Consider the following 9510-nt stretch of genomic DNA (forward strand, 5'->3'; position numbering starts at 1 on the left):
GCCTAGGCCAAAATAGCATCCATGACCTCCGGGATTCATTCGTGGGCAGAGACTTGCACGATCCCGCACATAGGCTGGGTTCCTTGTGTGAAATTCTCATCATGAGTCACAAACTGGTTTAGTACAGTGGGCTAAACAGCTGACTTGTAATGCAGAAAAAGGCCAGCAGCGCGGGTTCAATTCCCATACCGGCCTCCCCGAACAGGCACCGGATTGTGGTGACTAGGGGCTTTTCACAGTATCTTCATTGAAGCCTACTTGTGACAATAAGCAATTACTATGGGCAGCACGGTGGCGCAGTGGGTTAGCCCAGCTGCCTCACGGCGCCGAGGTCCCAGGTTCGATCCCGGCTCTGGGTCACTGTCCGTGTGGAGTTTGCACATTTGCCCCGTGTTTGCGTGGGTTTCGCCCCCACAACCCAAAGATGTGCAGGCTGGATGGATTGGCCACACTAAATTGCTCCTTAATTGGAAAAAATTAATTGGGTACTCTAAATTTATTTATTAAAAAAAAAATAAGCGATTATTATTATGGAAGATCCACTGCCGTAGAAATTAGGAGCGAGACATGGTATAAACCTTTCAATGGCAACGCAGGGCATCAGGAAAGTGAAGGGACAATGTGCACCCATGCAAGACTAATCCCTCAAAGTGGCACTAATCAATCCCCTATTCTTAACCCTTTGTTCACATGCTGCCCCTGAACTTTCTAGGAAGTAACTGAGAACAAAAAGGCAGACTTATTAAAGAAACTGTGGTTGGAAAAATACCTGTTCACCTGAGGTAATGGATTCCTGCAGAGGTATAAAAATAAACAATCTGATTCTCCCCTTTGAACCTGCCTTCACCTGACAATCAAAATGCTTTCAGCAGGCAATAGAGTGTGAAATTGGATTGAACAATCCAGTTCAAATCTTTCAGCCTTCTAGCCATACACACAGACTCCTATACTTTAAAGGACAATGCAAGTGAACCTGTGAAAACCACTTCAAAGGTTTCCACCACTTTAATGGGATAACTTCAACCTTCATTTCACAGACCTTGAAACGTGGCATAATGCCTTTATAAAGGGCTTAGGGTGCAGTTGAGAATACATTCACTTTCTTATAGGAAAACTTTATTTTTTACATACTGAGTGATTGCTTAAAGGGTATAAAGGCTGCAGCTGGGGTGAGCAGCCAAAGGAGTCCCATCCATGAGAAGACCCTGACCTAAGCCAGCCCAGCACAAATCTCACCCCCCCCCCCCCCCCCCCCTCAGCACTGATCTCAAAAAGTACTTTAGGGCCCTTGTCACCCTTCGGATTAAAAACTGCCAAGGTGGCACTGCCTAAGGGCAGGCCTGAATGAGGGCACGGCCGGGGGGGGGGGGGGGGGGGGGGAGGTGACTGAAGGGGGAGGTGAGGGTTATCCAGAAGGGGGTGGTACTGAGGGGGGTGGGCTGAGGGGGAGTTGGAGATATGGGGGCTGACGAGGGGCTCTGAGGCGGGGGTGGTGGTCTTGTCAGCAATTAGGGTATGAGTGGGTGCTTTGCCAGTGATCGGTTGGGGTGGGGGGGGGGGGGTTAGGCTGCAGTAGCTATGAGATTTGAGTGACCTTTAAAAATGTACTCCGGTCATGGAGATTAGGCCCCACCCCTCTCAGGATCCCGTTGCGCCATGGAATGGCACAAAAAAGCCAATTTAGCAAAAAGTAGCAGGTGGGGGTGACTCCTAGTTTCAGTGGGAATCACTCTGGTTTTCCTGCTGCTGGGAGCACGTAGACGTGGGGCGCGATTCTCCGCTCTCCACGCGGGTGGGAGAATCGCGGGAGGGCCGGGCGACTTACGGCACGCCCCTGGCGCCCCCGCGATTCTCCCACCCCCCGCTTGCGTCAAGGCCTGGCGCGCCAAGAATGACACGATGGCTGGCCCTCAGTGACTTCAGCCATGCATGTGCAGGTTGGGCGGCTCCAACCCGCGCATGCGCGGCTGACGTCACGACGGCTGACTGCTCAAACACGCGCATGCGCGGTTGCCGTCTTCCCTTCCGCTGCCCCGCAAGACGTGGCGGCTTGATCTTGCGGGGCGGCGGAGGGGAAAGAGTGCGTCGCTTTGAGATGCCGGCCCGACAATCGGTGGGCACCGATCGCAGGCCAGTCCCCTCCCGAGCACGGCCGTGGTGCTCACTCCCCTCTCCGCCCCCCCACAAGCTTCAAACGAGCCTTTGGCGCCATGTTCACGATGGCAGCGACCAGGTGTGGTTGCCGCCGTCGTGAACCGGTCGCAAACGGCAGGCCGCTCAGCCCATCCAGGTCGGAGAATCGCCGGTCGCCGTGAAAAACGGCGAGCAGCGATTCTCCCGAGCGGGGGTGGGAGAATCGCGGGGAGCGACGGGGGGAGTGTCGTGAGTCACCCAGCCCTCCCGCGATTCTCCCACCCGGCATGGGAAGCAGAGAATCACGCCCTATGTCTTTAAGTAGAGATTGGTCAGTTTAACATCAGGGGTCGGTAAGGTTAAGGGGGGGTTGTTGGGTTACGGGTATAGGGTGGATACATGGGTTTGAGTAGGGTGATCATGGCTCGGCACAACATTGAGGGCCGAAGGGCCTGTTCTGTGCTGTACTGTTCTATGTTCTATGTTCTATGATTTTAGAAATTATAATCAATAGAAAGAAAATCAACAGGTACTTGGAGAGATTTGAGTTCATTAAGGAGAGTCAGCTCTGATTTGTGAAAGGCAGCCTGTGCTTGACCAATTCAAGTGAATATTTTGATAAAGTAAACAGAAGTATTGAGTAGAAAAGTAGGAAAGTTATGCTGAATCTTTATAAAGCTTTGGTTAGGCAACAAGGAGAGTATTACGCCCCACTCTGGTCACCACACTTTGGGAAGGATATGACAATCCTATAAGGGTGGTGGAAGCAGAGATGATGAATCATTTCAAAAGGAAATTGGGTAAGCACTTGAGGGGACAAAAGCATATATGACCAAGTGGATAGAACAGAAGAATGGGGCTGATTGGATTGCTCTAAAGTGCTGGCACAGACCATGGACAAAATGACCTCCATCTATGCCATAATGACCTTATAACTATCGCTCCATTAATATGGGAATTGTACAAAATATCACATGAGAATCCTTTGACCAGTAAAAAGTGAAAACCCTTTTTCATTGTAATGAATTCTGTAAACTTAATTGTACAAGCTTTATTGTACAAACTTAAACAAAACCATCAGATGGTCAGGAAAAATCATTCCATTCTCCGGCCAATTACTTCTCTTGTCAAATTAGAGATGGAGCACCTTTATTGGGTTACATTAACCACGTATTCTACCGGCATTTGTTTCACCACATTGGTTTGACAGGCACGATGATGCGACATTACAGTACAAGACTGTTGTTACCTTGTAATCCTTTATTGAGCAACTATGGCATCAGTAGGCTTTTTCCTCGCGGTGTGAGTAACAGGCTAACAGATACTCAGGCAAGAAGTACCATTGTATGAGTGTTTTCAGGGACTGAGTATTGAGCTGTCTTTTAAGTGGGGATCTTCCCTCTTAATTATGGCTCAGCTAAACACAAAGATCCACGGAGACACTGGTTAAGACGGCTTTATTTCCTAAGCTTGGTCACGTACAAGGGACAATGGTTTGGATAAAAGCCAAAATCACTCTACTTTACATTGCTTCATGTTCAACAGTTATACAACTTCCAAAAATCAGTAGCCCACTCCAGTTGGACTCGATCCAATCCTTGTAGCTGTCGATTTTACCTTGACCAATGAATTTTACTTCAGGCAGCATGTCGACTGCATGATCAGCTCATGATTTAGCCCCATCCTGTTCCCTCGCCATCTGTTGGTTTCAAGCCCCTCTATCCACTATCTCTTGCTCTCCCCTACTCCCATTTTTCTTACCTCAGTGTGCTTCCTGTCAGTACTATTGTCTGTCTGGGCGCAGAATGCTGGAGTCGCTGATAAGAACTGCTTTTTGAGTTGGCTGCGTTATTGCTGAACATATTATTTCTTTCTGATTCTGTCTGTATTAGGAATGTGGTCAAGTTAGCTAGCTTAAATCCCATCATACATTATGGCCACGACTACTAGCAAGAGTTTAAATGCTTGTTACTGCTCTGTTCTAAGAATACATGTTTGGGTGGTCAATAATGATTACTACTTTCTATGATTAGTTTCAATCCTCAATAAACTAGCTTATGTAGAGCTATTCTTGTGTCATCGTAGCTCTCCGGTTTTAAGGGGTCTCATATCTGAACTTCCCCTCCCACCCCCACTTCGACTACAACCATTTATTTTTCTTAGATTATGGACATCATAAGGGTTCTTATCAAGGCACAGTCAGAGGAAGCCAGCTATTAGTCTAAAGATGTGCAGGTTAGGTGGATTGGCCATGCTGAATTGCCCTTAGTGTCCAAAAAATGTTAAGTGGGGATTGCTGGGTTACGGGGATAGGGTAGATACGTGGGCTTCAGTAGGGTGCACTTTGTAAGGGCCAGTGCAGACTCGATGGGCCAAATGGCCTCCTTCTGCATGCAAATTCTATGATTCTATGATTACATCTTGTGGCACAAATTCAGAAGGATAAAAACATGAGAAAAGCCAATTTATTTCAATAAATCTGATCTTTTCAACATGCAAGGTACAACTTGTGCAATCAGACCCAATAAAAATTATTTTAACCTCCCAAAGAAGGTCAGTAAACATAGGTAAACCATCCGGGAAGATAAAGCTGAGAAAGGTCAATAGGTAATCTGACTCAAAGATACATATCATTACATTTTCACCCATGGACATTTATATTTACCTGCAGGATTTCCATGGTCACAACAGCATACAAATCATTGTATTCTGTAGATTACTTAATGGTTTCCCATCTCTACTTCTCAGTTTAGCCTTCAATCCTGTTGTGAATCATATATTGCATCAACACTTTACAAGTGAGTTAATCAACACAGTATTTGATGCTTTTTTTCCTGAGAGTTTATTTCACAAGTCTATTGCTCTTTGGGAAAGAAAATCCTCTCATCAGTATCCGTGGCTCAGGCATGTTAATCTGCAAAGTTGCCCTTTAGGTCTTAAGTAATAGCACAAGCTAAATAATTGACCCATCCGCATTGCTCGGCACTCGTTAATCCAAGGGCTTTCAGCCTTGCTCTCTCCAACATAAACAAATAAAATTCTTTTAATTTTGTCCTATGTTGAGGAAAATTCATTTTTGAATTTGAATCCCCAGTGGGAACCATGTTTGAAGGAAGCATGAAGTGGAGATAGGCCACGACTATTAACAAGAGTTTAAATGCTTGTTACTGCTCTGTTCTAAGAATACATGTTTGGGTGGTTAATAATGATTACTACTTTCTATGATTAGTTTCAATCCTCAATAAACTAGCTTATGTAGAGCTATTCTTGTGTCATCGTAGCTCTCCGGTTTTAAGGGGTCTCATATCTGAACTTCCCCTCCCACCCCCACTTCAACTACAACCATTTATTTTTCTTAGATTATGGACATTATAAGGGTTCTTTTCAAGGCACAGTCAGAGGAAGCCAGCTATTGTCGGCATCACGTAGACGTGGCTGCAAGGGGATCAAGGATGGAATCTAAATATACCAGGATATGTGCCCTATCGAAAGGATAGGCAGATGGGCAAAGGGGGTGGGGTTGCATTGTTTATAAGGAATTAAGTTAAATTGATAGCAAGGAGCGATATAGGATCAGAAGGCATAGAATATCTGTGGGTAGAGTTGAGGAATCGCAACGGTAAAAAGACCCTGATGGGAGTCATTTACAGAATCCCAAGCAGCAATAGGGTGTGGGGCAGAAAATAAAACTGGGTACACAAAAGGCATGTAGAAAAGGCAATATTACAATAATCATGGGGGACTTCAATATGCCGGTTGGCTGGAAAAGTCAGGTTGGTAGTGGATCCCAAGAAACAGATTATGGGCAGCACGGCAGCATAGTGGTTAGCACAATTGCTTCACAGCTCCAGGGTCCCAGGTTCGATTCCCGGCTTGGGTCACTCTCTGTGCGGAGTCTGCACATTCTCCCTGTGTGTGCGTGGGTTTCCTCCGGGTGCTCCGGTTTCCTCCCACAGTCCAAAGATGTGCAGGTTAGGTGGATTGGCCATGCTAAATTGCCCTTAGTGTCCAAAAAATGTTAAGTGGGGATTGCTGTGATGCAGTTTCCTTCATTGCAGCTTTCCACTGGGATCTGGGGAGTTAGGGAAGGTGTACTTTGTGAAAATACTTTCTGTTCCATATTATTATAATATGCCACCAACATTAATGTTGCAATCCCCAGGGCTGCACCGTGGCGCGGTGGTTAGCATTGCTGCCTCATGGCGCCGAGGACCCTGGTTCGATCTGGGCCCCTGTCCGTGTGGACTTTGTACATTATCCCCGTATCAGCAGGGTCTCACCCCCACAACCCAATGATGTGCAGGCTAGGTAGATTGACCATATCTTATTATTAAAACAGTAAAAAATGTATACAAGGCCAAACAGTACAAACACTAATTTTGTGTTGGAGAAACAGGGTACCCTCCCCTCAGTACCAATGAACGGGGAGGGGGGTGTGGATACTCTGATTATTAAAACAGTTCGCAACACGTTTCTACAAAAAAACAAATGGTACAAGCACTGAACTTTGCGCTGGAGAGACCAGATACCCTCGCCTCTGTACCAACAGAAGGGAAAGGAAGGGAGGGGGTGGGGAGAGAGGGGAAAGGAGGGTGGTGGGGAGGGAGGGAGTCGGGGTGTTGATGGAGGGGGGGGAGGCAATAGGACACACCTGAACTATCTACGGAGGCAGGAAAACAAAAGAACCGTCAATTACGATGTGCCAGATTCCGGGAATCCCCCAGAGGGGGTGAGGGGCGACACAGTGTCAGCCACAAGCGAGCCCTGTACCCCAGTACAGAGCATGCTAAATTGCCCCTTAATTGGAGACTTGTTTTCAACTTGCTACTTTCAAAACAAATGTAGCAATCCTGTCACAATGAAATGCATGCTCTAGTTCAGTGTTCTTCAAAGTCGGGGGCGTGACCCGCGGGTGGGTCGCCGGCGGATGTCGGGAGGGTCGCGGAGCCGTTGTCCGCGGCGCTCCCGACCACGCAAATCCCCGCTAGCAGCCGGCTTTCCATAACGCTGGCTGCAAGTGGCCACGAACATGTTAAAAAAACCAAATTTGGCCACATTGCGCATGCGCGCACGATGATCGGCGCACATCGCGCAGATAATCGGGCATGCATGCGCAGTATGGCTGCTATTTTTTTAAACGATTGCAGCTTTTTGTTTTACAAGTTCTGTAGTGGTTTTTATTCATTTATTCATTTATTTTATTCATTTAATTTTTTTTCATCTATTTTATTCATTTTATTTTTTTTACAAGTTCGAGGGGGTTTCATTCATTTTTTTCATTTATTTTACTCATTTTATTTAGTTATTTTTACTCATTTTCTTTATTTATTTTATTTTACGAGTTTGGGGAGGGTTTTATTTGATAAAATTTTACAGTAAAAAAATTCAGGGGCGGGATTCTCCCAACGGGAGTCTAAGTGCTGACACCAGAGTAAAAACCGGAGTGTTTTACTCCGGCATCGGTGCCCGTTCCCAGACCCCTATTCTCCGCTCTCCGTGTGGCTAGCAGTGGTGTCGCGTGATTTACGGGGGCGGGGTCTCAGTGTGGCGTCAGAGACCCGGCACCGCGTAAAAGATACGGTGCCTTGGGTCCCGCGCATGCGCAGTGGCGCCGGTGCCAACCGACACATGCACGACAACCTCGCGGAGCGCTCCAGCCCCTCACCAACATGGCGCCTGGGTTCTGGGGCCGGTTGCACAAGGAAGTGGGCCCGGGGGGGGAGAGGCTGGCCTGCCAATCGGTGAGCCCCAATCGTAGGCCAGACCCCATCGGAGGCTCCCCTCCCCGGGAATGGAGCCCCCCTCCCCCCCACAGGCCGCCCCCCCCCCCCAAGCCTTCGCGACGAGTACCCGCCGGCAACGACCAGGTATGGACGGCGCCGGTGGGACTAGGCCGTTTATGCACGGCCGCTCGGACCATCCGGCCGGGAGAATCGTCGCTCACCGTTTGTGGCGATTCTCCGAGCTGCCCGGCGCGATTCTCGTGCCGCTGGTTTCGGGGGGGGGGGGGGAGAATCACATGTGGAGGTCGGGGAGGCATGGCGCGATTCACGCGGCAATTCTCCCTCCTGCCCCAGCGATTCTCCCAAAGCAATGACTTTGTTATCACCAAGGAAAAGTAAGATCTGGGGCGGCATTCTCCCCTACCCGGCATGACGGAGGGTCCTGGAGTAGGGGAGTGGCGCCAACCACTCAGGGGTCGCCCCTCCCCAAAGGTGGGGAATTCTTCCCACCTTTGGGGGCCAGCCCCGCGCCAGAGCGGTTAGCACCAGAAGACTGGCGCAAAAAACCGGCGCCCCTGCTGCGGGGCTGGTCGAAAGGCTTTCGCCGGTCCACGCATGCGCCGGCAGTGACGTCAGCTGGCCGCTGACGTCACTGCCGGCGCATGCGCGATGCGGGGTTCTCTTCTGCTTCCGCCATGGCGGAGGCCGTGGCGGCACGGAAGGAGAAAGAGTGCACCCAGGGCACTGGCCCACAGTCTGAGGGGGGTCCCCGATCGCGGGCCAGGCCACCGTGGGGGCACCCCCCGGTGTTCGATCGCCCCCCGCCCCCCCAGGACCCCGGGGGCCTGCTCGCGCCGCTGAGCCCGCCGTTCCAGAGGTGGTTTAAACCTCGGCGGCGGGAGAGGCCTCCCAGCGGCGGGACTTCGGCCCATCCGGGCTGGAGAATCGCCGCAGGGGCCTCTCCGATCGGCGGGGCGCAATTCCTGCCCCCGCCACTTCCCGGGTGGCGGAGAATCTCTGCCACGGTGGGGGTGGGATTTTAGGCGCCCCCAGGCGATTCTCCGCCCCTGCTGGGGCCCCAGAAAGCAAATACCGTGTTTCAAGGCAGCCTCCGCGCCCCCTCCCGGGACCCGATTCTCCCCCCCTGTCAGGGCTAGCAGCGCGGCCCCGCGAAGCACGGCATCGCAGATCGCAGGCTTAGTGACTGTCGCTAAGCCCGCGCGCCAAGGGTCACGGCGGCTGACGCGCACGATGACGTCAGCCGCGCATGCGCGGATTGGACGGCTCCAACCCACGCATGCGCAGATGACGTCATCACACATATGCGTCAAACCCGCGCATGCGCAGGCCGTCATGCCCCTCAGCCGCCCCGCGGACTGATCCTGCGGGGCGGCGGAGGAACAAAGAGTGCGCGGGTTTCAGACCCACCGATCGCGGGCCCATGCCACCCTTGGCACGGCCGTGGTGTGGCCGTGCCAATCGGTGCCATGGTTGTCGGGAACGGCACTTTGCGGCCGTTTTCACGAACGGTGCGAGCAGGTGTGTTTGCGTTCGTGAAAACGGCCGTAAAGGCCTGGGAACTAGGCTCATCGGCTAGGGGAGAATCGCTGTTCACCGTAAAAAAACGGCAAGCAGAGATTCGTGTCGTGGGGTG

This window comes from Scyliorhinus canicula, chromosome 3, assembly GCF_902713615.1.
Source record: "Scyliorhinus canicula chromosome 3, sScyCan1.1, whole genome shotgun sequence".
NCBI classification, from domain to species: Eukaryota; Metazoa; Chordata; class Chondrichthyes; order Carcharhiniformes; family Scyliorhinidae; genus Scyliorhinus; species Scyliorhinus canicula.